Source organism: Piliocolobus tephrosceles, chromosome 20 (genome assembly GCF_002776525.5).
Source record: "Piliocolobus tephrosceles isolate RC106 chromosome 20, ASM277652v3, whole genome shotgun sequence".
In the NCBI taxonomy this organism is placed as follows: Eukaryota; Metazoa; Chordata; class Mammalia; order Primates; family Cercopithecidae; genus Piliocolobus; species Piliocolobus tephrosceles.
The window spans coordinates 31706409-31732135 of NC_045453.1; the positions used below are offsets into that span (position 1 = coordinate 31706409).

At 43.2% G+C, this 25727-nt stretch overlaps 1 long non-coding RNA gene across 1 annotated transcript in view; it reads right to left on the minus strand.

The window, feature by feature from the left end:
* Window positions 1-21377, minus strand: part of LOC111555667 — a 31436-nt gene extending 10059 nt beyond the window's left edge. Inside the window, exons 1-2 of the long non-coding RNA XR_002735593.1 lie at window positions 21185-21377; window positions 8993-9063 (exon numbers count right to left, since the gene is read on the minus strand). This is a non-coding gene — a long non-coding RNA (uncharacterized LOC111555667). The remainder of the gene's footprint in view (window positions 1-8992; window positions 9064-21184) is intronic.
* Window positions 21378-25727: the final 4350 nt, after the last annotated feature.

A 25727-nucleotide genomic window follows, 5' to 3' on the forward strand; every position in this document is an offset into this window, starting at 1 on the left:
CTTATCCATATAACCAAAAACCACCTGTTCCCCAAAAACTATTGAAATAAAATAAAAAAATGAAAACAAGCAAAGAACTCAATAGAAAAATGGGCAAAATGTTTGAACAAACATTTGAATTAAAAAAAAAAAAAAAACAGCAAATATGCACACAAAATGATGCTCCATGGCTCAGTCTTGTTACTCTGTACAAAAAAAGAAAAGAAAATAAAGAAAGATGCTCAATGGCATTAGTCATTAGGGAATCGCAAATTACAGCCACAGTGTGATACAGCTATTGCAAAGACAAAACTAAAAAACAAAAACATCGAGAAAAACCTGGCGATACCAAAGGTGTGACAAGGATGCAGGGCATCTGGAACTCTCATTTGCTGCTGGTGGGGATGCACAATGATACATCCACTTGAAAAAACATTTTGGGGCCAGTGCAGTGGCTCACACCAGTATAGTCCTAGCACTCTGGGGCGCTGAGGCAGGAGGATCACTTGAGTCCAGGAGTTCAAGACCAGCCTGGACAACACAGTACAACATAGTGAGACCCTGTCTCTATTTTTAAAAAATTGTTTTAACCAACAAACATTTTGGCAGTTCCTATAAAGTTAAACCTGTATTTTCCATATGACCCAAAAAACCCAATTCTAGATATTCAAGAGGAATGAAATTCAATTCAAGAGGAATGAAAGCTTATGTTTACACATCAGTGTTTATGGTAGGTTTATTCGTAATTACAAAAAACTAGAAACAACCTAAATGTCCTTCAACTGGTGAATGAATAAACAAACTATGATACATCCGTATGGTGAAATTATACTCAACGATAACTAGAAATAAACTTCTGATATACTCAACATGTATGATGTTGAGTGAATGAAGCCAGATTAAAAATTCTACATACCATAAAATTTCATTCATAGGACTAGAAAAGGCAAAATTCCAGGGACAGAGACAGGATCAATGTTTGCCAAAACCTGGGGGACAGGGAAATCAGTTAACTACAGAGCAGCATGAAGAAATTTTTTCAGGTGATGGAAATGTTCTATATTGCAATCTTGGTGGAGCTTACATGACTGTATTCATTTGTCAAAACTCATAGAACTGTAACCCTAAAAAGTTGAATTTTTCTGTATACGAATTATACCTCAATTTTAAAAAATAAAATAAAGGAAGCTCAGAGCAACCAAATCGTTGATGAGGATAACATGCCTTTATAGAATTATTCCAGTTAATAAATGAAGAAGAAAGTAAACAATAAGAACATAAGGGAAAGTATATTCTGGTTATCTCCTGCTACGTAGCAAACTACCCCCTCCCAAAACGGAATGGCTCAAAGCGATAACTGTTTTATTCTATTTCACAAGTTTGTGGCTCCTGAATTAGGGCAAAGCTCAGATGGACAATTCTTTTGCCCCGCTGGACACTGACTGAGGTCACTCAGTGGTATTTGACTAACAGTTGGTCTCGTCTGGGGAGTACAAGAGGCTTTGCTCATATACCTGGCATCTTAGCCGGGACAGGTGGATGGCTAGGCTCAAATGGCCCTCTGCCTCTTCACATAATATTAGGTCTTTCTACCCCTGCCGTCTCACCAGCATAGTAGTTAGAGTCTTACATGATGGCCTGAGGCCCCAGGGATGACTATTCCAGTAACAGGAAGAAGAAGCCACAGGTATCTCAAAGCCTGGGCCCAGATCCTGACCCAGCATCTCTTCTACCACATTCTACTGGTCACAGCAGACTCAAACTCACACAGGAGGACACAGTCCTCACCTCCAGAAGAGAGAGTGTCAGATTCAGAGTGGCCATCTTGAATCTGCCAGAAACCCCTAATGAATCACTAGATCTAGACAATCATTATCAATGGCTGCTAACATCAAAAAAAGGAGAAAAGACAGAAAATTAGATGTTAAGGGGTCAGGCATGTTGGCTCATGCCTATAATCCCAGCACTTTGGGAGGCTTAGGTGTGCAGATCACTTGAGCTCAGGAGTTCGAGACCAGCCTGGGCAACATGGCAAAACCCCATCCCTACTGAAAATACAAAAATTAGCCAGGTATGATGGTGCATGCCTGTCATCTCAGCTACTCAGGAGGTTGAGGCAGGAGAATTGCTTGAACACGGGAGGCAGAGGTTGCAGCAAACCGAGGTCATGCCACTACACTTCAGCCTGAGCAACAGACCAAAATCTGTCTTAAAAAAAAAAAAAAAAAGCCGGGCGCGGTGGCTCAAGCCTGTAATCCCAGCACTTTGGGAGGCCGAGACGGGCGGATCACGAGGTCAGGAGATCGAGACCATCCTGGCTAACACAGTGAAACCCCGTCTCTACTAAAAACTACAAAAAACTAGCCGGGCGAGGTAGCGGCGCCTGTAGTCCCAGCTACCCGGGAGGCTGAGACAGGAGAATGGCGTGAACCCAGGAGGCGGAGCTTGCAGTGAGCTGAGATCCGGCCACTGCACTCCAGCCGGGGTGACAGAGTGAGACTCCGTCTCAAAAAAAGATGTTACACAACTCCTAGTGGAACCACACAACACTACACAGGAAATAGTTTAGCCTTAAAAAATTAAATCTATTAGCCAGGCATGGTGGTATGTGCCTTTAGTTCCAGCTACTCAGTGGGAGGGTGAGGTGGGAAGATCACGTGAGCCCAAAAGATGGAGGTTACAGTGAGCTATGGTCGTGCCACTGCACTCCAGCCTGGGCGACAGAGCGAGATCCTGTCTTAAAAAGAAACAAAAAGCCTGAATCTGACTGAGTTTCTAGATCAACATACCAATTTCCCGGAAATACAAGGGACAAAGGAACATGTTAAAACACACCATGGGAGTTAACACAAACACAATACATATGCATGTTTGCATGTACGTGTATACGTCTATACATTATTTTATAGACAGTCATGTGGTGCTTAACGATGGGGATGTATACTGAGAAATGTGTCATTAGGCAATTTCATCATTGTGCAAACATCCTAGAGTGTACTTACGCAACCTTAGATGCTATAGCCTACTACATACCTAGGCTGCAAACCTGTAGGGCGTGTTACTGTAATGAACATTGTGGGCACAATGGTAAGTATCTGTGTATCTAAACATAGAAAAGATACAGTAAAAATATAGTATAAATGATTATAAAAAATAGTACCCCTGTGTAGGGTACTTAGCATGAATGGAGTTTGCAGGACTGTAGGTTGCTCTGGCTGAGTCAGTGAGAGGGTGGTGAGTGAATGTGAAGGTGTAGACTTTATCAACACTGTACACATAGGCTACACTACATTCATTTTATAACATCTTTCTTCAGTAATAAATTAACCTTAGCATACTGTAACATTTTTGCTTTATAAACTTTAAAAATTTTTTAACTTTTTTTTTTTTTTTTTGAGATAGAGTCTTGCTTTGTCATCTAGGCTAAGGTGCAGTGGTGTGATCTTGGCTCACTGCAACCTCTGCCTCTCAGGTTCGAGCAATTCTCCTGCCTCAGCCTCCTGAGTAGCTGGGATTACAGGTGCCCACCACCACGCCTGGATAATTTTTCATATTTTTAGTAAAGATGGGGCTTCACCATGTTGCCCAGGCTGGTCTTGAACTCCTGACCTCAGGTGGTCCGCCCTCCTCGGCTTCACAAAGTGTTGAGATTACAGGCATGAGTCACCGTGCCGGGACTTTTGCTTAACTTTTTGACTCTTTTGTAATAACACTTAGCTTAAAACACAAACACGTTGTACAGCCATACAAAATATATCTTTCTTTACATCTTTATTCTATAAGCGTTCTTCTCTTTTAAATTTTGTTTAACTTCTTAAACTTTTTTTTAAAAACCAAGACACACTTAAAAATAAAGTAAAAACTAAGACACAAACATACACATTAGTCTAGGTCTACACAGGGTCAGAATCATGAAAGTCACTATCTTCCACCTCCATGTCTTGTCTCACTGGAAGGTCTTTAGGGTCAGTAACAGGTAAGGACCTGGCATCTCCTATGATAACAATACCTTCTTCCCGAATGTCTTTAGAAGAAACTGCCTGGGGCTGTTTTGCAGTTAACGTTGCTTTTTTTAATCAATAGAAGGAGTATGCTCTAAAATAATGATAAAAAATATAGTATAGGCCAGTATGGTGGCTCATGCCAGTAATCCCAGCACTTTGGGAGGCTGAGGTGGGTGGATCACCTGAAGTCAGGAGTTTGAGACCAGCCTGGCCAACTTGGTGAAACCTCATCTCTACTAAAAATACACACACATACACATACACACACACAAAAGTAGCTGAGCATGGTGGTGGGCACCTGTAATCCCAGCTACTCAGGAGGCTGAGGCAGGAGAATTGCTCGAACCCGGAAGGCAGAGGTTGCAGTGAGGTGAGATGATGCCACTGCACTCCAGCCTCAACAACAAGAGCCAAACTCCGTCTCAAATAAATAAATAAATAAAACTTTAAAAAAGCATAGTATAGTAAATGCATAAACCAGCAACATTGCTTTTCATTATGATTATTATATATTGTATATGCTATAGTTTGATATGAATGATGGTACAGTAGGTTTGTTTATGCCAGCATCACCACAAATACATGAGGAAAGCCTTATGCTACAACTCTTTGACAGCCACGAGGTCACTAGGCAAAAGGAATTTTTTAGCTCCATTATAATCTTATGGATTGTCATCTATGCAGCCCACCCATGACCAAAATGTCATGTGGAACATGACTGTAGTGTGTATATATATTTCTTTTCTAATTACATGTGTGTGAGTTCAGATACTGAAAGAGCTCCATATCAATGAGCAGGCCTAGTGGTCATATCTTAGTTTCTAAATGCTGTTCGCCCCCAAACGAATCAGGGCTCCTACAGCATATGCAAGATTCGATAATGATAATAAACAACAATGTTCCTGCTTTTATGATTATACCAGAGTGCTGGTTCAGGGAGCCTGGAGCACTTTCTTGTACCAGAAAGTAAGGAAGTTCCAAAGAAGATGGAGACATTTAGATGACACAGAAACTGGCTTCAAAGTCTTCCCACTTGGGATAATTTCAATATAAAAAAATGGATAATTATAAAAATAATAATATGAGGCTGGGCACAGTGGCTCACGCTTGTAATCCCAGCACTTTGGGAGGCCAAGGCGGGTGGATCACCTGAGGTCAGGAGTTCAAGATCACCCTGGCAAACATGGTGAAACCCCATCTCTACTAAAAATAAAAAATTTAGCCAGGTGTGGTGGTGTGCGCCTGTAGTCCCAGCTAATTGGGAGGCTGAAGCAGGAGAATTGATTGAACCTGGGAGGCCTAGGTTGCAGTGAGCTGAGATTGCACCACTGTACTCCAGCCTGGGCAACAGAGCAAGACTCCGTTTCAATAATAACAATAATAATAATAATAATAACTCCCCACTGGTATAAATAGACAAGGGAGAAGGGAGATCTTCCTGACAATAGAAAGCCAATGACGACATATAGAAGATATGATGAAATTAGAAAATTATCTTATGGCCCTTGTAATAATTAATTGAGGGAAGACATATTGATGCATGCTAAAACCAGTGAATGAGGCCAGGACAGAGGAGCAAACCCTCACATATGTAACAAAAGTAAAAACTGGACAAAACAACATCAAAAAACCCCCACTATTTAAAGACACTGAAAATGTCCAAAACCAAGGAGAAACTGGAGGAGAGTTTCATATAAAACACAACTGGAAGTGGCAAAAATTATGTATTTTGTAGCTTTCTGACCTGAGCTTATTCCCCAATCCCCACAGCTACTAGCTGTGGAAATCTGTGGTGAAACCACAGCCTTGGTGTTTCAAGGAATTATCAATCAGAGTTCAAGCAGAGAAAAGCAGCTGGGATTTTTAAAAATTATTTAATTATTACTATTTTTTTGAGACTGAATCTTGCTGTCTCCCAGGCCGGAGTACGGCATGATCCTGGCTCACCGCAACCTCCGTCTCCGGGGTTCAAGCAATTCTCCTGTTTCAGTCTCGCAAGTAGCTGGGATTACAGGTGCATGCCACTATGCCTGGCTAATTTTTGTATTTTTAGTAGAGACAAGTTTTTTACCATATTGGTCAGGCTGGTCTCGAACTCCTGACCTCAGGAGATCCACCCGCCTTGGCCTCCTGAAGTGCTGGGATTACAGGCATGAGCCACCGTACCCAGCCCGCAGCTGGGAATTTTAACAGGAAATACTGCTATTGAAAGACTCACAGAAGGAGCGAGACAAATTCTGAATGTAAACTTTGCCCGATTCCCTGACTGGAAAATAAGCCACACAAGGGAAACCTCAGGGTCCTGGTGAAAAAGGAGGCAGAGACCAAGGAGAAATCTCCTGAAGGATAAGCTATGCAGGAGGTGAGATCTGTGAGTTTGCTTTCTGTTTCTTGTTCCTTCTGAGTCCATTCCCCAACCATACACAGACCAAGTGAACAAGCACTAAAGTCTTACAGGCACGCAATTATCTTAAGACAGACCCGAAAGCCCTCAGAGCAGCTGGAAATTGGGCAGGAACCTGCACAAACAAGAAGCCACAGAGATGCTGAGTTTCATCTTGGCTGATTACCAAGTTAAGCAGGGACAAGGGAGACCCCCACGGCCCAGGCTGAAAAAACAGCAGTGAGAAACTTGAACAGGACAGAGGTATCAGGTGCTGAACACTACAGGGGAAAAAAAACTTGGTAGTTTGGATCCAGGCAAGTTAATGCCTATTAGAACAAGACAATGACCCTCAGAAAAACACAACAAAATCCGGAGTTCATATTGTATTATTTGCAATGTCCAATTTTCAACCCAAAATTATCAAACATGCACCCTCAAAACCCCCAAAACAAAACAGAACAACAACCAAAAAATACCCAGAAAACAAGACAGTCAATAAAAACTGAATCTGATTGAACTCAGGTGTTGGATTTAGCAGATAAAGGCTTCCAAGAAGACAGAAAGATGTTCAAATAATTAAAGGAAAATATGGTATAAATGAATAAGCTGATATAAACATCACAATAGAGAAATGGAAGCTATTTGGGGGGACATTCTAGAGCTCTGAAGTATAATAAATGAAATTAAAATTTTACTAGATGAGCTCAAAAACATATTTGAGATGGCAGAAGAAAGATCAATGGAAATTACCAATCCAAAGGACATAAACATTGAAGAAACATGGGAAATGTAGCACTGATTTGATATTTGATGATATTAAGAAATTATTCTTGGCCAGGTGCAGTGACTCACGCTTGTAATCTCTGTACTTTGGGAGACTGAGGTGGGAGAATCACTTGAGGTCAGGAGTTCAAGACCTGCCTGGCCAACTTGATAGAACCCCATCTCTACTAAAAATACAAAAATTGGCCGGGCGCGGTGGCTCACGCCTGTAATCCCAGCACTTTGGGAGGCCGAGGTGGGCGGATCACAAGGTCAGGAGATCGAGACCATCCTGGCTAACTTGGTGAAACCCCGTCTCTACTAAAAATACAAAAAATTAGCCGGGCATGGTAGCAGGCACCTGTAGTCCCAGCTACTCGGGAGGCTGAGGCAGGAGAATGGCGTGAACCCGGGAGGCGGAGCTTGCAGTGAGCCAAGATAGCGCCACTGCACTCCAGCCTGGGCGACAGAGCGAGACTCCATCTCAAAAAAAAAAAAAAAAAAAAAAAAATACAAAAATTAGCTGGGCGTGGTGGTGGGCACCTGTAATCCCAGCTACTCGGGAGGCTAAGGCACGAGAATTGCTTGAACCCAGAAGGTGGAGGTTGCAGCAAACTGAGATCGTGCCACTGCACTTCAACCTGGGTGACAGAGTGAGACTCCATCTCAGAAAACAAAAAGAAATTATTCTCTTAGGTATCATAATATCATAGTTGATATAATATGTACCATGGTTAATATATATTATATGTAATATCTCATGGTATGTGTTTGAAATACTTGACACATTTTAAGATGAAGACCTTTGATAGAAATTTGCTTCAAAATAATTATGTAGGGAGGGTTAGTAAGTACTAAATCAAACGTAGATGGCATAGATTAGCTGAATTGATAATTATTGAAGCTTTATTATTGTTACTAATTTTCTACACGTTTGAAATTTCCCACAATAAAAAATTAAACAAAATTAGCTCAAAATCAAAAATGTCCAGAAGTAGACTTCAGGCAAGTTTGATACGGCAATTTAATAACATCATCAAGAACCTGCCCACCTCACTTGCCTCCTCTCCTCTCCTGCTCTGCTCCTCCCCTCCCTGTCGCTCTCCCCTCTTTTTCTGCAGTATTGATATCACCTTCCGGCTCCATGTAATGTACCCCCAGCAGTTCTAAAATCCCCTTTCAGTTTGGCAAAAGGTACAGTTCACCAGGTGCAGTGGTTCACACCTGTAATCCCAGCACTCTGGGAGGCTGAGGCGGGTGAATTGCTTGAGCTCAGGAGTTCAAGAACAGCCTGAGCAACAAGGCAAGGCCCTATCTCTAAAAAAAAAAAAAAAAAAAAAAAATTACCTGGTGTGGTGGTGCACACTTGTGGTCCCAGCTGCTGGGGAGGCTGAGGGTGCAGTGAGCCACTGCAATCCAGCCTGGGTGACAGAGCAAGACCCTGTCTGAAAAGAAAAAAAAAAAAAAGACTGTTCCAGTTTACCAAGGTAACAACCCTATGGCACTCTTCCCCAGGAAAGAGAGTGCCCTGTTGGCTCTCACAGAAGAAAAAGGAAACTTCCCCTTTTCAGGAGGCCCCAGCGTAATTCTCCTGTCAGGCCCCGATTGGGCTGCACACCCATCCTGGACCAGTCACTCCATTCCTGTTGATGGGATACACTGACAAGGGGGAGTGAGTTTCTAAAGGAAATGAGAGGCTATAGAAGGAGGGGAAATGGATTCTGGACAGCAACCCACAAGTAACCCTAAAAACTTCCCCCATGGCCAGATATATTGGTTCAGAGAGAACATCTGACCCTTGCTGCCACAATCAAATTCCTTCCTTACCAAGATGCTGGAGTTAGAGAATAATCAGCCTTACCTTTGTGTCACAGACATGGGAGTATGTGGACTGCCTGAAGCCATCTTCCCTGGTGTGTAGACAAAGTCCGCCTGCCATTAGAGAAGAGGATGCCAGCTAAGAGCAAGAAACTGAAGTAATACGTATAGGATGAGGCAGGTTCCTAATTTCTTGTTTGAGTTTCTGGACCTATGCATGCATGAAGCTGGGTCAGCCAACATACTTCCCAGATACATTAGCCAATATTTGGTTTTCTACTTTTTTTGTTTGTTTGTTTTGGAGATGGAGTCTCACTCTGTCACCTGGGCTGGAGTGTAATGGCGCCATGTTGGCTCACTGCCACCTCTGCCCTCCTGGGTTCATGTGATTCGCCTGCCTCAGCCTCCCCAGTAGCTGGGCTTACAGGCGCACACCACCACACCCGGCTAATTTTTTGTATTTTTAGTAGAGACGAGGTTTCACTATGTTGACCAGACCGGTCTTGAACTCCTGACCTCATAATCCACCCGCCTTGGCCTCCCAAAGTGCTGGCATTATAGGCGTGGGCCACCACGCCTGGCCAGTTTTCTACTTCTTATAGCTCAAAGAGCCTGAATGAATACGTATGCACTGTGCTGTGCAAGTGTGCCTGTTTTAGGTCAGGTTCTTCCTAAAGCAAACCCTGAGACGACAATTCACATGCAAATAATTATTTACTCCCAGGAGAAGTTGATTAGTGAAGCGAGGTGTCATATCTTGCAAAATCCCATTTCATCATGATCCTCTATGTATCTCTAGAGCATAAATTACACTTCAGAGTTGGTCCTACATTGAGGTTGGTTTTCATACTCCTGCACGTGTCAGTTATTGGCTAAGAACTCTACCCCAAGGACACAGAAACTTTCCAGCGTCTCTGCCCTTGGGGAGTTCTTGGGAGGTGGCATCAGTAACCCAAGATGGACTGAAGATAGTCACAAGTGAAAGCCATTAGAAGCAGAGACCTCAGAAGCTGAGACATGCATGTGCCAAGTTGGTCAGGGGTTCTCAGAGAATCTGGTTGGAGCACCACAGTGTCCGCTACAGAAAGAAAAGCAAGGAAAGAGGCCAAACAGTCAGGAATTGCTGGGGGCTCCATGCGAACAAGTCTAAGAGAAAAAACGCCAGGGTGACCCAGTCATCAGGGCGCCCCCCTCCACTGCCACTTCTGTGTTTGACCTCCAGGAGCGCTATTGGGTCCTCACAGGGAATGTCAGAGAAAAATCCCCTCATGCTCCGGGCAGAGGGACAGGAAAAGGAACCATTTTGAAATATACCAGGGCATTCTGTTCTCTTTAACAAGGTCTGTCAACAGGAGAAACTAACCAGAGCCTAACCAGCTGGGCTTTTATCAGAAACTAACTGACCCAGGCAAAAAAACCCCTCAAAACCTAGGTGGCCCCAGCCTTCCACATGGGAGAAGGGAAATCCCCAATTCCAGCCCAGTCTGGCTGTCCTTTCCCACCTAAGAGGAGAGGGGCACTTAGAAGCACTTGTGAAACTCACAGTCTCAGAATACAGGCTCATTGAGAGACTGAAACCTAGTCATAGGACTACAGAATTCTTCTCCTCTCCCTACACCTTACCAACACATTACTAAAGGCCTATTTACAACAGTTCCATTTATCTAGTACATCATGTCCAGCAATCAAGAAAAAATTACAAGATATACTAAAAGGCAAAAAAACAAAACAAAACAAACAAATAAAAAAACACATGGTTTGAAGACACAGAGTGAGCATTGAAACCAGACTCATATGTGGTAAGGATACTGGGTGATCAGAACAGAAATCCAAAAGAACCATGAGTAATGTGCTAAGGGCACCAATGGACACAGTATACTTCATGCAAGGACAGATAAACAATGTAAGCAGAGAGTTAGAAATTCTATGAAAGAATCAAAAAGAAATGCTAGAGATCAAAAACACTGTAATAGAAAAAAGGAATCCCTCTGATGGTCTTATTAGTAGACTGGACACAACTGAGGAAAGAATCTTTGAGCCTGAGGATATCTCAATAAAAGCCTCCAAAAATGAGGCCGGGTGTGGTGGCTCACTCCTGTAATCCCAGCATTTTGGGAGGCCGAGGTGGGTGGATTGTTTGAGGTCAGGAGTTCAAGATCAGCCTGACCAACATGGTGAAATCCTATCTCTACTAAAAATACAAAATTAGTTGGGCATGGTGGCGGGTGCCTGTAATCCCAGTCACTCGAGAGGCTGAGGCAGGAGAATCGCTTGAACCTGGAAAGTGGAGGTTGCAGTGAGCCGAGAATGTGCCATTGCACTCCAGCCTGGGCAACAAGAGCGAAACTCCATCTCAAAAACAAACCAATCAACCTCCAAAAATGAAAAGCAAATAGAAAAAAAGACTTAAAAAAAATAGAGCAAAATATCCAAGAACAATGGGGCAACTACAAAGGGGTAACAGATGCATAGTGTAATTCCAGAAGAAGGAGGAAAGAAAGGAACAGAAGAAATACTGGAACAATAATGACTGAGAATTTCTACAAATTCATGATCCAAACCACAGACCCAAGAAACTCAGAGAACACCAAATAGGATACATGCAAAAAACAAAACAAAACAACAAAAGACCCACACCTAGACATACCATTTTCAAACTACAGAAAATCAAAGATAAAGAAAAAATCTGAAAGAAGTCAAAGGAAAAAAATTTTGCTTCATAAATCTTACAAATAATTACATCCAGCTTCTCAGAAACCATGCAAGCAAGAAGAGAGTGGAATGAAATATTTAAAATGTTGAGAGAAAAAACTCTCCAACGTAGAATTCTGTACCCTGTGAAACTGTCTTCAAAAGTCAAGGAGAAATGAAGAGTTTCTCAGACAAACACAAATTGAGGAAATTTGTTGCCAGTAGACCTGTCATGCAGAAAATGTTAAAAGAAGTTCTTTAGAGAAAAATAAATTGATATAGTCAGAATCTTGGATCTGCATAGGGAGAAGAAGAGCGTCAGAGAAGAAATCAGTCAATGTAAAATCACAATTTCTATTTTTCTTATTCTTAGTGGATTTAAAAGATAGCACTTTCTTCAAAATAATAATACCAACAACTTACTTGGTTATATGTATGCTTCTATATATGCTGATGTATATATGCTTACATATGTATGTGTGTGTATGCACAGCGTCCCGAGTCCCTAGGTGCAGTCCTTCCAGAGGCCACCGTGACTCTGTCTGTCCTGCTTAGAGGAACTGGTTCATTTCCTCCCACCTGCCCTTTTGTTCTTTTTCACTCAAAGTCATAAGGCCCTGACCATTACAGGGACCCTCCTTTGCTCCAGTCAGGTGTGGCCTGGAAGCTGGGTCAGAGAAAGCAAGGCAGTATTTCTGGATGGGTCACTGCAAGATACTGAAGGGATGTTTGGGCAAGGTGGCCCCTGACGGTTTCTGCACCTGGGTGCTGAGCACAGGGAGCCCCTGGGGAGGGACCACCCCAGCTTCTGCCTTCCCTGAGAACTGCCTGTTCCCCCAGTTGAAGGAACGGTGTCTGCGTTCCATGCCTCAGTCTCACCTGGCCATGGCAGATTGGACTGGGGCGGATACCTGCCCTAAGCCTGGGCAATTACGTTCTCTTTCCCAGGTATTGAAACTGGGACCAGAGACTGTAGTTCAGAAATGTTGGTGGCTGCAGCAGAGAGGTGGTGCAGGGATGTAGCTGGGGAGTCAGACACGGCTGAGCTGCAGGGCTGTGGCTACAATGTGCTTTGCCGAGAGACACAATCCATGGCACTGAAGCTTGTCAATCAGAGCGCTGTAACAATGGTGGGCCCCTGGTAACCATTTCGTGTCTTCAGTAGCCCTCTCTTGCCCCAAGGCCACATTTTCTTGATCCAGGAATAGACCCCTCATCTAGGTTAGGTTATCAGAGTCTCTAACTCATGATATTCTTGATCCAGGAATAGATCCAGGAATAGACCCCTCATCTAGGTTAGGTTATCAGAGTCTCTAACTCATGATATTGCACGCGAAGCTAGAATATTGCATGGGTGTTTGTTTGTTTGTTAGAGACAAGGTCTTGCTCCACCGCCCAGGCCAGAGTGCAGTGGCCCAATCATAGCTCCCTGCAACCTCGAGCTCCTAGACTCAAGTGATCCTCCCACCTCTGCCTCCGCCTCTCAAGTACCTAAGACGATAGGTGCGAGCCACTGTGCTACTGGCTTTCAGTCTTCACCTGAATAACTTATTGAATGGTGGGGCTGAATACAGGCACTGTTGATACTTTCTGCTATGTAAAGTGAAATGTATGGGACAGTAGTCTGCTGAGAGAGGGAGACAGCAGCACATGTGGAATGAGGAGAGTCCTGACAGCACTCCACAGCCTGTGGCTGTTTTCCCTGCCCACCTGTCTTTGTTTCCACATAAAGGAAGTTTATGATAAATCTCTATTTCCTTTTTTTTTTTTTTTTGAGACGGAGTCTCGCTCTGTCACCCAGGCTCGAGTGTAGTGGCACAATCTCGGCTCACTGCAAGCTCCACCTCCCAGGTTCACGCCATTCTCCTGCCTCAGCCTCCCAAGTAGCTGGGACTACAGGCGCCCACAACCAGGCCCGGCTAATTTTTTTGTATTTTTTTTAGTAGAGATGGGGTTTCACCGTGTTAGACAGGATGGTCTTGATCTCTTGACCTCATGATCCGCCCATCTTGGCCTCCCAAAGTGCTGGCATTACAGGCGTGAGCCAAAATTCTCTATTTTCTTAGGTTACTGTTGTTGTTGTTGTTGTTTTTTTTGAGACAGGGTCTCACTCTGTCACCCAGGCTGGAGTGCAGTGGTGCGATCTCAGCTCACTGCATCCTCCACCTCCCAGGTTCAAGCAATTCTCCTGCCTCAGCCTCCCGAGTAGCTGGGATTACAGGCGCATGACATGACACCCAGCTAATTTTTTGTACTTTTAGTAGAGACAGCGTTTCATCATGTTGACCAAGGCTGGTCTCGAACTCCTGACCTCAAGTGATCTGCCTGCCTCGTCCTCCCAAATGCTGGGATTACGGGCATGAGCCACTGAGCCTGGCTTTTTTTTTTTTTTTTTTTTTTTTTTTGAGATAGTTTTGCTGTCGCCCAGGCTGGAGTGCAATGGTGCAATCTCAGCTCACTGCAACCTCCACCTCCCGGGTTCAAGAAGATCTCCTGCCTCAACCTCCCAAGTAGCTGAGATTACAGATGCGTGCCACCACGTCTGGCTAATTTTTGTATTTTTAGTAGAGACAGGGTTTCACCATGTTGGCCAAGCTGGTCTTGAACTCCTGACCTCAGGTAATCCACCTGCCTCGCCTCCCAAAGTGCTGGGATTACAGATGTGAGCCACCACGCCCAGCCCATTCAAGCCTAGTTCTTGAATGCAAATTTCCTTACCAACCTGGCAAGGAAGTGACAAATTGAAAATTTCATTTAAAGGAGCCCCCAAGCCACTCAGCAGTATTTATCAATAGGATTAGGTAAATGTAACACAGTATGGAATTATTAATAATTAATTTCCACCAATAAAGCTGAATATAAAGGTAAGAGACATTGAACTTATATTACAAAGAGTGAAATAACTGAAAATGACACAAGTGAGATTATTCTAATAGTTTCTTAGAATCTTAGGATACATTTGCTCACTCGTTCAAGCTAGGTCAAGCAAAAAAAAGAATTAATTGGAAGGACAAAGGAATGGGAACTTTGTGGCAACAATGGTCAAAAATGCAGTCACTCATGAAGAATCAGTACCTAGTAAGTCAGAAGAGTGTACCGTGGTGTCTCTCAGGAACCACATAACCCCTCAGCCCTGCAGCTCAGCAGTGTCTGACTCCCCAGCTCCAGCCCTGCACCACCTCTCTGCCGCAGCCACCAACATCTCTGAACTACATACGGTCTCTGGTCCCAGTTTCAACATCTAGGAAAGAGAACTTAATTGCCCAGCCTTGGGGTAAGGGTCCACCCCAGTCCAATCTGCCATGGCCAGGTGAGATCAGGGCATGGAATGCTGACACAGAAGCTGGCACTGTCCCTTTAGAAAGGATTGGGAGACAGGCAGTTCTCAGGGAAGGCAGGAGCTGGGTGATCCCCCCCACCCCACAGGGGCCTCTGTACTCCACACCCAGGTGCAGAAACTATAAGGGGCCGCCTTGCTCAAACCTCCCTTGAGGGCACCCGTCCAGAGACATTGCCTTACTTTCTGCCTTATTTTCTGCCAGGTGACCCTGACTCCCAGGCCATACCCGATTGGAGCAAAGGATGGTCCCTGTAACTAACGGTCAGGACCTTTTTCAATGGTGAGTCTTGAAATTTTTTTTTTTTTTTTTGAGACGGAGTCTGGCTCTGTCGCCCAGGCTGGAGTGCAGTGGCCGGATCTCAGCTCACTGCAAGCTCCGCCTCCTGGGTTTATGCCATTCTCCTGCCTCAGCCTCCCGAGTAGCTGGGACTACAGGGTCCCCCACCTTGCCCGGCTAGTTTTTTTGTATTTTATTTTATTTTTTTTTAGCAGAGACGGGGTTTCACCGTGTTAGCCAGGATGGTCTCCATCTCCTGACCTCGTGATCCGCCCGTCTTAGCCTCCCAAAGAGCTGGGATTACAAGTTTGAGCCACTGCGCCCGGCCTGAGTTTTGAAATTCAAATGACCTGCAGTGAAACAGAAAAGAGGGTAGTAGGAGGCAATGAACCAGCACCCCTCAGCAGGAAGGGCACAGTCATGGTGGCCTCTGGAAGGACTGGACCCAGGACCCAGGGACTCCGGACACCATCTGACCCTCTGTCTTCTCTGCTCCCTTTTGCTTCTCCCTATAGAATGCCCTCATCTTCTCTGCCTGGGACCTCATATGCATCATGCCAGGAAGCACGGCAGGAGGCCCTTCCGATTGATGTCCGACTAGCCCTACAATGAAGGCAAAAGCAGCTTTCTCCAATTTGAGCTTCAAAAATCCTCCATGAGGACTTGTTAGGAAAATATATATATGACAAAATATTTAAAACAAAAGTAGAAAAATTGTACTTTTAAACCAGTGATGTACTCATCACCGGTTTTCAACAATTATCAACCAACGGGCAATCATGTTTCATCTGTACAACCGCCCTCCACTGGATTATTTATTTTAAAGCAAATCTCAAATATTCTGTCACTTCCTCTGAAATACTTCTGACATATCATAAGGAGTTTTAAAAACTTAATCATGGCCAGGCACAGTGGCTCACGCCTGTAATCCCAGAACTTTGGGAGGCCGAGGCGGGTGGATCATCAGGTCAGGAGATCGAGATCATCTTGGCTAACATGGTGAAACCCCGTCTCTGCTAAAAATACAAAAAATTAGCCTGGCGTGGTGGTGGGCGCCTGTAGTCCCAGCTGCTTGGGAGGCTGAGGCAGAAGAGTTGCTTGAACCTGGGAGGCGGAGCTTGCAGTGAGCCGAGATTGCGTGACTGCACTCCAGCCTGGGCGACAGAGCCAAACTCCGTCTCAAAAAAAAAAAAAACCAAAACTTAATCATAATGCCAATATCATGCTAAAAAGAATAGCAAACACTCCTTAATACCATAAGCATAGTCAACCAGTGTTCACATTTCTTTGTCTTAAAAATTGAAAAACTGGACCAGAGCAATTGGGCAAGAGAAAGAAGTAAAGGGCATCCAGATTGGAAAGGAAGAAGTCAAGTTAGCCTTGTTCACAAATATGACCTTATACCTAGAATAACTCAAAGATTTCACCAAAAAAATGTTAGAACTGATAAACGAATTTGGTAAATTTGCAGTATACAAAATCAACATACAAAAGTCAGCAGCACTTATTTATGTCAATAGCGAATAATCTGTTAAAAAAAATCAAGAAAGCAATCCCATTTATAAAAACTACAAAGAATATTAAATATCTAGGAATCAATCTAACCAAAGAAGTGAAAGGTCTAAATAAGGAAAACTATAAAACTCTGATGAAAAAAATAGAAAAGGACATACAAAAAGTGAAAAGGTATTCTATGCTCATGGATTGAAAGAATTAATAGTATTAAAATGACAATACTATCCAAAGCTATTTACAGATTCAATGCAATCCCTATCAAAAATACCAATGACATTCACAGAAATAGAAAAAAAATCCTAAAATTTATATAGAACCACAATAGACTCAGTATAGCCAAGGCAATCCTAAGCAAAAAGAACAAAGTTGGAGGCATCACACTACCAACTTCAAAATATATTACAAAGCTATAGTAACCAAAACAGCATGGTACTGGCATAAAAATAGACAAATATACCAATAGAACAGAATAGAGAACTCAGATATAAATCCACACATTCACATCCAATTCATCTTTGACAAAGGTACGAAGAACATACAATGGAGAAAGGATAGTCTTTTCAACAAATGCTGCTGGAAAAACTGGATAAACTATATACAGAAGAATGAAATGAAACCCTATCACTCACCATACACAAAAATCAAATCAAAATGGATTAAGATTTGAATGTAACACCTGAAATTATGAAACTACTAAAACAGAACATTTGGAAAATGCTCCAAGACATTGGCCGCGGGCAAGCAAAGATTTTTTTGTGCAAGACCTCACAAGTACCAACAACAAAAGCAAATTAAAATAGACAGATGGGATTACATCATGCTAAACAGCAAAGGAAACAATCAACCAAATGAAGAGACAACTCACAGAATGGCAGGAAATATTTGCAAACTACCCATTTGACAAGAGATTTATAATCAGAATATATAAGAAGCTCAAACAACAGAAAAAAAGAAAATAAAAAACCCACAAATAATCTGATTTTAAAATGGGCAAAAGACTGGAATAGACATTTCTCAAAAGAAGCCATACAAGTGGCTAACAGGTATATGAAAAATGTTCAATATCACTAATCAAATGCAAATGCAAATCAAAACCACAATGCAGTATCATTTCACCCCACTTAAAATGGCTTGTGTCAAAAGAAACAAACAGTAACAGATGCTGGTAAGGATGTGGAGAAAGGGGAACCCTTCCTCATACACTGTTGATATGAATGTCAACTGGTATAGCCCCTATGGGGGACAGTATAAACTTCCTCAGAAACCTACAAATAAAACTATCAAGTGATCCAGCAATTCCACTATTGTGTATATATTCAAAGGAAAGGAAATCAATACATCAAAGCGACATCTATGCTCCCGTGTTTATTGCAGCACTATTCATGATAGCCAAGATACGGAATCAACTGAAGTGCTCATCAACAGATGAATAAAGAGAAAGTAGTACATATACACAATGGAATATTATTCAGCCATTAAGAAAAAGCCAGGAGCGGCGGCTCACACTTGTAATTCCAGCACTTTGGGAGGCAGAGGCAGGAGGATCTCTTGGGGCAAGAGTTCAAGACCAGTCTGGACAACACAGGGAGACCTCATCTCTACTGGAAAAAAAAAAAAAGGCAGGTATGATGGTATGTGCCTGCAGTCCCGGCTACTCTGGAGGCTGAAGGGAGGATTGCTTAAACCTGGGCGTTCAAGGCTGTAAGGAGCCATGATTGCACCACTGCACTCCAGCCTGGGCAGCAGATTGAGAGAAAAAAAAAAATAGAAAAGATCCTGTCACTTGCAGCAACATAGATGGAACTGGAGGCTGTTCTGTAAAGTGAAATAAGCACAGAAAGACACGTGTCACATATTCTCACTCATATGTGGGAGCTAAAAACACAGCTCTCGTGGAAAGAGAGTAGAATGTTGGTTACCAGAGGCTGGAAGGGGAGCAGGGAGGGAGGAATAAAGGGGAAAAAAAGAATATAAATATATTTATAACCACTGAACTGCACACTTAAATATGGTAAAGAGGTACTGACCATTTTTTATTTGGGTTAATAAAAAGGAATAAGAGCAAAAAAAATTAAAAAATGACAAAGAGGGCCAGGTGTGGTGGCTTACGCCTGTAATCCCAGCACTTTGGTAGGCCGAGGCGGGCAGATCACGAGGTCAGGAGATGGAGACCATCCTGGCTAACACGGTGAAACCCTGTCTCTACTAAAAATACAAAAAAGTAGCCAGGAGTGGTGGCGGGCGCCTGTAGTGCCAGCTACTCGGGAGGCTGAGGCAGGAGAATGGTGTGAACCCGGGAGGCAGAGCTTGCAGTGAGCCGAGATCATGCCACTGCACTCCAGCCTGGGCTACAGAGGGAGACTCCGTCTCAAAAAACAAACAAACAAACAAACAAAGATAAAGACAGCAAATTACGTATGTATATTTTACCTCAATAAAAAGAAGAAAAAAACTTGAAAAATTGGCTTCAAATCAGGATCCAAACAAGCTTCACTCATTGCATTTTGTGGCTGTGTCTCTGCAGACTCCTTCAATCTACAAACTCCTCCTCTTTTTTCCTCCTTGTAGCTTTTATTTATTTATTTATTTTTTCCAAGAAACTGAGCCATGTGCCATCTAGAGGTCCCCGCATTCCAGGCCTTGTTTGGCATCCCTGCAGGGTCTTTCCACAGGATCCTCTGTCTGACCTCATTGGCAGCTAGATCTAGAGGCCTCCTTTCCCACGCTGGGGTGTGCAGGTGAGCTACCTCACAGGTGGCGGGTGCTCCCTCAGCATCAAGATGGGAGACAGCGAGCCCGCTGGCGTCTCTTTTCCTGAGCCTGGAGAAAGGTTTCAGGTGTCTCACATGGCCATGATTTTAGGGCTTCCCATCAGGTTTCTGCCTGAGGGCTTTGGCAGATATTGATCACCATTGCTGGGATCCATTTCTTCTTCAGTATCCATTATCCATCTATCATTCCTTCTTAATTTATTAGCTAGAATCTTTCTAAAGTGAGTTGGCTCACCTTTTCTCTAAAAGGCTAGACAGTAAATATTTTAGGCCTGATGAACCACATATAGTCTGTTGAATCTTTTTCTTTTTTTATTGCCCTTTAAAAATGTGAAAATCTTTCTTGACAGTAGGCATTACAAAAACAGGCTGCAAACCAGATTTGGTCCATGGGCCATAGTTTGCCAACTTCTGTCTAAAAAGAAGAGAACTTTTCCTCACCCACTATCTGGTTGCCTTAAAGTATAGGATAACTTGGACAAGAGAGGTGGGATTCTTTTCTTTTAGTTCTCAGTTTCAGAATGATGGTTTGAGGCTGGGCTCATGCCTGTATTCCCAGCACTTTGGAAGGCTGAGGCAGGAAAATTGCTTGCATCCAGGAGTTTGAGACCAGCCTGGGCAACATGGCAAAACCCTATCTCTACAAAAAATACAAAAATTAGCTAGGCATGGCGGATACATGGCTGTAGTTCTAGGTACTTGGGGGTGCTGAGGTATGAGGATTACTTGAGCCTGGGAGATCAAGGATGCTGTGAGCCATGATCACACCACTGCACTCACCCTGGGTGAAAGAGTGAGAATCTGTCTCAAAAATAAATAAATAGGCTGGGCGCGGTGGCTCATGCCTATAATCCCAGCACTTTGGGAGGCCAAGGTGGGTAGATCACGAGGTCAGGAAATCGAGACCATCCTGGCTACTAAAGTAGCCACCCCGTCTCTACTAAAAATACAAAAAAATTAGCCAGGTGTGGTGGCAGGTGCCTATAGTCCCAGCTACTCGGGAGGCTGAGGCAGGAGAGTTGCTTGAACCTGGAAGGCAGAGGTTGCCAAGATTGTGCCACTGCACTCCAGCCTGGGCGACAGAGCAAGACTCCTTCTCAAAAAAACAAAAATAAAAATAAAAAATAAATAAATAAATGAAAATAACAGTCTGGCACCCTTATATGCTCCAAAGGTGATTAATTGGACACCTCATGTCACCAGCTCACCTGTTCTCGACTCACCATTCCCTCCAGGCACTACTACAGCTGCCAACTTTGCTCAGGTGAGACTTGGCTGCTCCTGCATCTGCTGTACCTCTTACTTTTTCTTTCCTGTCCCAGGACTCCTAGGACACTGTGATATGTGACAATTGCAGAAATCTGCAAGACACTTGCATCTGGGCAGCCTGGAAGAGTGGGGGAGATAATGCCTCCTAGGGCGGTCCTTGACCAATAGAGGAAAAAAAGCCAGGGGGAGGTAAACGTGTCCCCCTGTGTCCTTAAGTGAGCAATTTTGAGGCATATTTTAGATGATTCCACCAAAGGTCCTGCAAGAATATGGTCCACAGTCATAACCAACTCAGCACAGCACCCTTGTACTGGCTTCCCTCCTTTCCTATTCCTCCCTCCTGCCCCTGGAGTAACTTTGAAATTGAACTACCTGATGTTGTTCTGCCCAGTCACGGTGCTCCCAGCCACTGGTGAGGGATTTGCTCTGCGATCCATTCTGGCAGCAGCTTCATGGTTCAGGGACAGCTTCATTCAGATGTTCCCCAAGCGATGCTGCAAATTCGTCTTCAAGTGGGCAAACCTTCTCAAAATGTAGAGATTTTTCGCCAGGTGTGGTGACATGCACCTGTAGTCCCACCTATTCAGAGACAGGAGGATCATTTAAGTCCAGGAATTCAAGGTTGCAGTGAGCTATGACGGTGCCACTGCATTCTAGCCTGGGCAACAGAGCAAGACTCCATCTCTAAATAATAATAATAATAATAATAATAATAATAATAATAATAATAATAATAAAGAAGAAGAAAGGCTGGGCACAGTGGCTCATGCCTGTAATCCTAGCACTTTGGGAGGCCGAGAAGGGCAGATTGCCTGAGCTCAGGAGTTCAAGACTAGACTGGGCAACCCAGTGAAATCTCATCTCTACTAAAAATACGAAAAAATTAGCCAGGCGTGGCAGCATGCACCCGTAGTCCCAGCTACTCGGGAGGCTGAGGCAGGAGAGTTGCTTGAATCTGGAAGGTGGAGGTTGTGGTGAGCTGAGATTGTGCAACTACACTCCAGCCTGGGCAACAGAGTGAGATTCTGTCTCCAAAAAAAAAAAAAAAAAAAAAAAAAAGAAGAAGAAGTAGGAAAAAAAGTCTTATATTCTATTTTGTCTGATATTGATATACAAACTTCAACTCTCTTACGGTTACTGTTTGCAAGGTATAATTTTTTCCATCCATTTGCTTTCCACCTATTTGTGTCTTTAAATCTATGATGTTTCTATTACAGACAGCATATGGGTGGGGTCTTGCTTTTTCATCCAGTATGACTATCTCTGTCTTTTGAGGTATTTAGTCTATTCACATTTAATAAAATTCCAGATATGGTTGGATTTATGCTGCCATTTTGCTATTTGTTTTATATTTGTCTCCTGTCTCTTCAGGTCTGCTTTACTGCATTATTTTATGTTAAATGTGTTTTCATGAACTACATGGATTTATCTATTGATTTTCTTTTTCACTTTTTGTTTTTTAGTTTTTTCATCAGTGATTGCTCTAGGGATTACAATGCACATCTTCATTTAGCACAGTCTGTAAAATTCGCTTTTTTTTTGTTTTTGAGATGGAGTCTTGCTCTTTCGCCAGGTTGGAGTGCAATGGTACAATCTTGGCTCACTGCAACCTCTGCCTCCCGGGTTCAAGTGATTCTCCTGCCTCAGCCTCCCAAGTAGCTGAGACTACAGGCACGTGCCACCACGCCCAGCTAATTTTGTATTTTTAGTAGAGCTGGGGTTTCACCATGTTGGCCAGGATGGTCTCGATCTCTTGACCTCGTGATCCACCTGCCTTAGCCTCCCAAAGTATTGGGATTACAGGCGTGAGCCACAGCATCTGGCCCAAATTTACTTAATTTCAGTAAAATATAGAAACCTCGGTCAGGTGCAGTGACTCACTTCTGTAATCCCAGCACTTTGGGAGGCCAAGGTGGGCAGATCACCTGAGGTGAGGAGTTCGAGACCAGCCTGGCCAACATGGTGAAACACTATCTCTATTAAAAATACAAAAATTAGCCGGGCGTGGTGGTGGGTGCCTGTAATCCCAGCTACTGGGAAGGCTGAGGCAGGAGAATCACTTGAACAATGGTTCAAGCGAACGGCGGAGGTTGCAGTGAGCCGAGATCATGCCTCTTCATTCCAGCTTGGGCAAAAGAGCAAAACTCTGTCTCAAAAAAAAAAAAAAAAGAACCCTCGCTCCAATGTCTCACTTCCCCTCATCCTTTTGCTATTATAAATGCAACCATACAGTGTTATGATGATGCTATATTTAATATTACATATTTTTAAAAGACAAGAGAAGAACTAGAGTCTCTTTATAGACTTTAATATTTACCGTTTCTGATATTCTCCATCTCTTGTGGATTGAAGTTACTATCTAGAGTAACTCTCAGCTTGAAGAATTTCCTTTAGTACTTCTTGTAAGGCAGGTCATTAGCAACAAATGCTTTCAGTCTTTATCTGGGAATGTATTTATTTTACCTTTATTTTGATATTGCTGGATATAAAATTCTTGGTTGACAGTTTGCTTTATTCTAGCATTTGGAATATGTCCTTCCACTACCTTTGGCTTCCATTTTTTTCTGATAAGCAGTCAAGTCATTAATCACATTTCCCTTGTTGCTTTAAGAATAAGAAAATACACAGACCAAAATGTCACAGATTCACACTGTTCTTACTTAAAGTTTAGTAATTTTAATTAATAAGTGCTTCTCCATTTGCTGTATGCCTTTGGTCTATTTTTTCCAGAGGCTGCAATGGTTATTTTTGACAGTTTTGTCCAGTATCATTGTGGCATTTAAGGGGCAAGATTTGTTGACCTCACTCTGTTGTCATGTCAGACATGAGAAAATGGTTTGTTGGGTTTTATTTTTATTTTTTCCAGATGAAGTGAGAGGCCACTGAGATGTATTAAGCAGTGGAGGGACATAATCTGTTTGTGTTTTAAAAGACTGCTTTAGACACTCACATTAGTTAATTATTGCTGCACAAAAACTTACCCCAAATTGATTTACTTACAACAACACACATTTATTATGTCATAGTTTCTGTAGGAAATTTACAAGCAGTTTAGCTGGATGGTTCTGACTCAGGGTCTCTCATGAAGTTGCAAGCAATATATCAGCTGGGACTTGACTGAAAGTGGAGAATCCACCTCCAAGCTCACTTACTTAGCTGCTGTAGGAACCCTCAGTTCCTCACCATGGATTTCTCCATGGGGCTGCTCTCAGTGTGGCATCTGGCCTCCTCCAAAGTGAATGATCTGAGAGAGTGTGGCCAAAATGGAAGTCCCAGTGTCTTTTTATGACCTGGTCCATGAAGTCCCCCACCGTCACTGCCTTATTCTATTCATTAGAGGTGAGTCACTAAGTTCAGCTCACACTCAAGAGGGAGGACATTAAGCTCCGCCTCTTGAAGAGAGGAGTATAAAAAAGTTGTGGATATATTTTGTAAACCATCACACTGCTGTTTGGAGAATGGATTGTAATGGAGAAAAGAAAGATGAGTCAGATCAGTCTGTGGCTATTGCAGCCACCCAGGTGAGAGCTGGTAAGAGCCTGAACTAAGACAGTGGCATAATGATGGAAACAAGCAGATAGATTTGAAGTAGATTTTTCAAGTGGATCTGATGCAGAATTTGCCTTGGGTTGAATAGAAGTCATGGGGGAACAGAAGTTACAAATGGTTTTCAGGTGTCTGGTATTGGTAACTAAGGACCTGGTGGCCCCATGTCCCGAGAAGAGAAAACAGAAGAAAGATGACATTTGGGTTGCTCATGGAGATGTTTGAAATGCCCATGGAAAACCCAAAGATGAGGTTAAGAGGCAGCTGGATTAGTTAAAGACACAAGTCTGGAAATCAGAGAAGACATGAGAGCTGGAGATAAATTTGAGAATTCTCAGCACATAGATGGTTTTAAAGATGTGGGCTAAATAAGATCTCTTAGGAAGAGAGTGCAAGTAGAGAAGAGATCCAGGTCTGAGTCCTGAGGAACTGCAATGTCTAGAGAACAAGCAGAAGGACAACAGGAAGGAAGTCCAAGAAGAAACAAGTGATGGGGTGGAAGGAAATCCAGAAGTATTGTGCTGCAGATACAGAGGAAGAATAGCTCTGTATTTCAAGAGGGTCAGAGCTATCACTGGTGTCAATAACTGTTGAGAGATCAAATCGAATGAAAACAGAGAAGTGCTCTTTGGATATGGAAGAAATGATGGCATTGGCATGAAAGAGACAGAAGACAGAGAGGAGTGGATTGAAACATGAATAGAAGAGGAAAGATTTAAGGATTGGGGTGTTCATCATACACTCATTGGGTAAGACCTTTCAAACTGCAATCTATCTGACTTTCTAAGCTTCCTCCAAATGTGTTCACTTCATCCTCATGCCTGCCTTCATCTCAGTTACCATAAAGTCTCATCTGGACGTCTCATCAATAGCATCCTAACTGGTCTCCCAGGTTCTACTTTGCTCCTCTCAGATCTTTTCTCCATAGGGTAGCCTGAAAGAGCTGCAAATCCATTTCTGATCATGTCACTCTTGTATTTAAAAGCCTTCTCAGGCTACCCATTGCCTGGAGATGAAGTCCAAACTAAGTTTCTAGGCCATCTGGCTCCTGTCTACCTCTCTGGCCTGGCTTCTCTCTCACTCTCTCTGGACTGGCCTTTCTCTCTCTCTGCCTTACTCTCTCTCTCTGGTCTGCCCCCCCTCCCCCCCATTGCTCTCTCTCTCTGGCCTGCCCCCCCTCCCCCCCCATTGCTCTCTCTCTCTGGCTTGGCTTCTCTTTCTCTCTCTGGCCTGGCCCCTCTCTCTGTCTCCCTTATTCTCTCTCTCCCCCTTACTTTCTCTTTCTCTCTAGCCTGGTCCCTCTCTCTCCCCCTTACTTTCTCTCTCTCTCTCTGGCCTGGTCTCTCTCTCTCTCTCTCTTCCCCCCCCC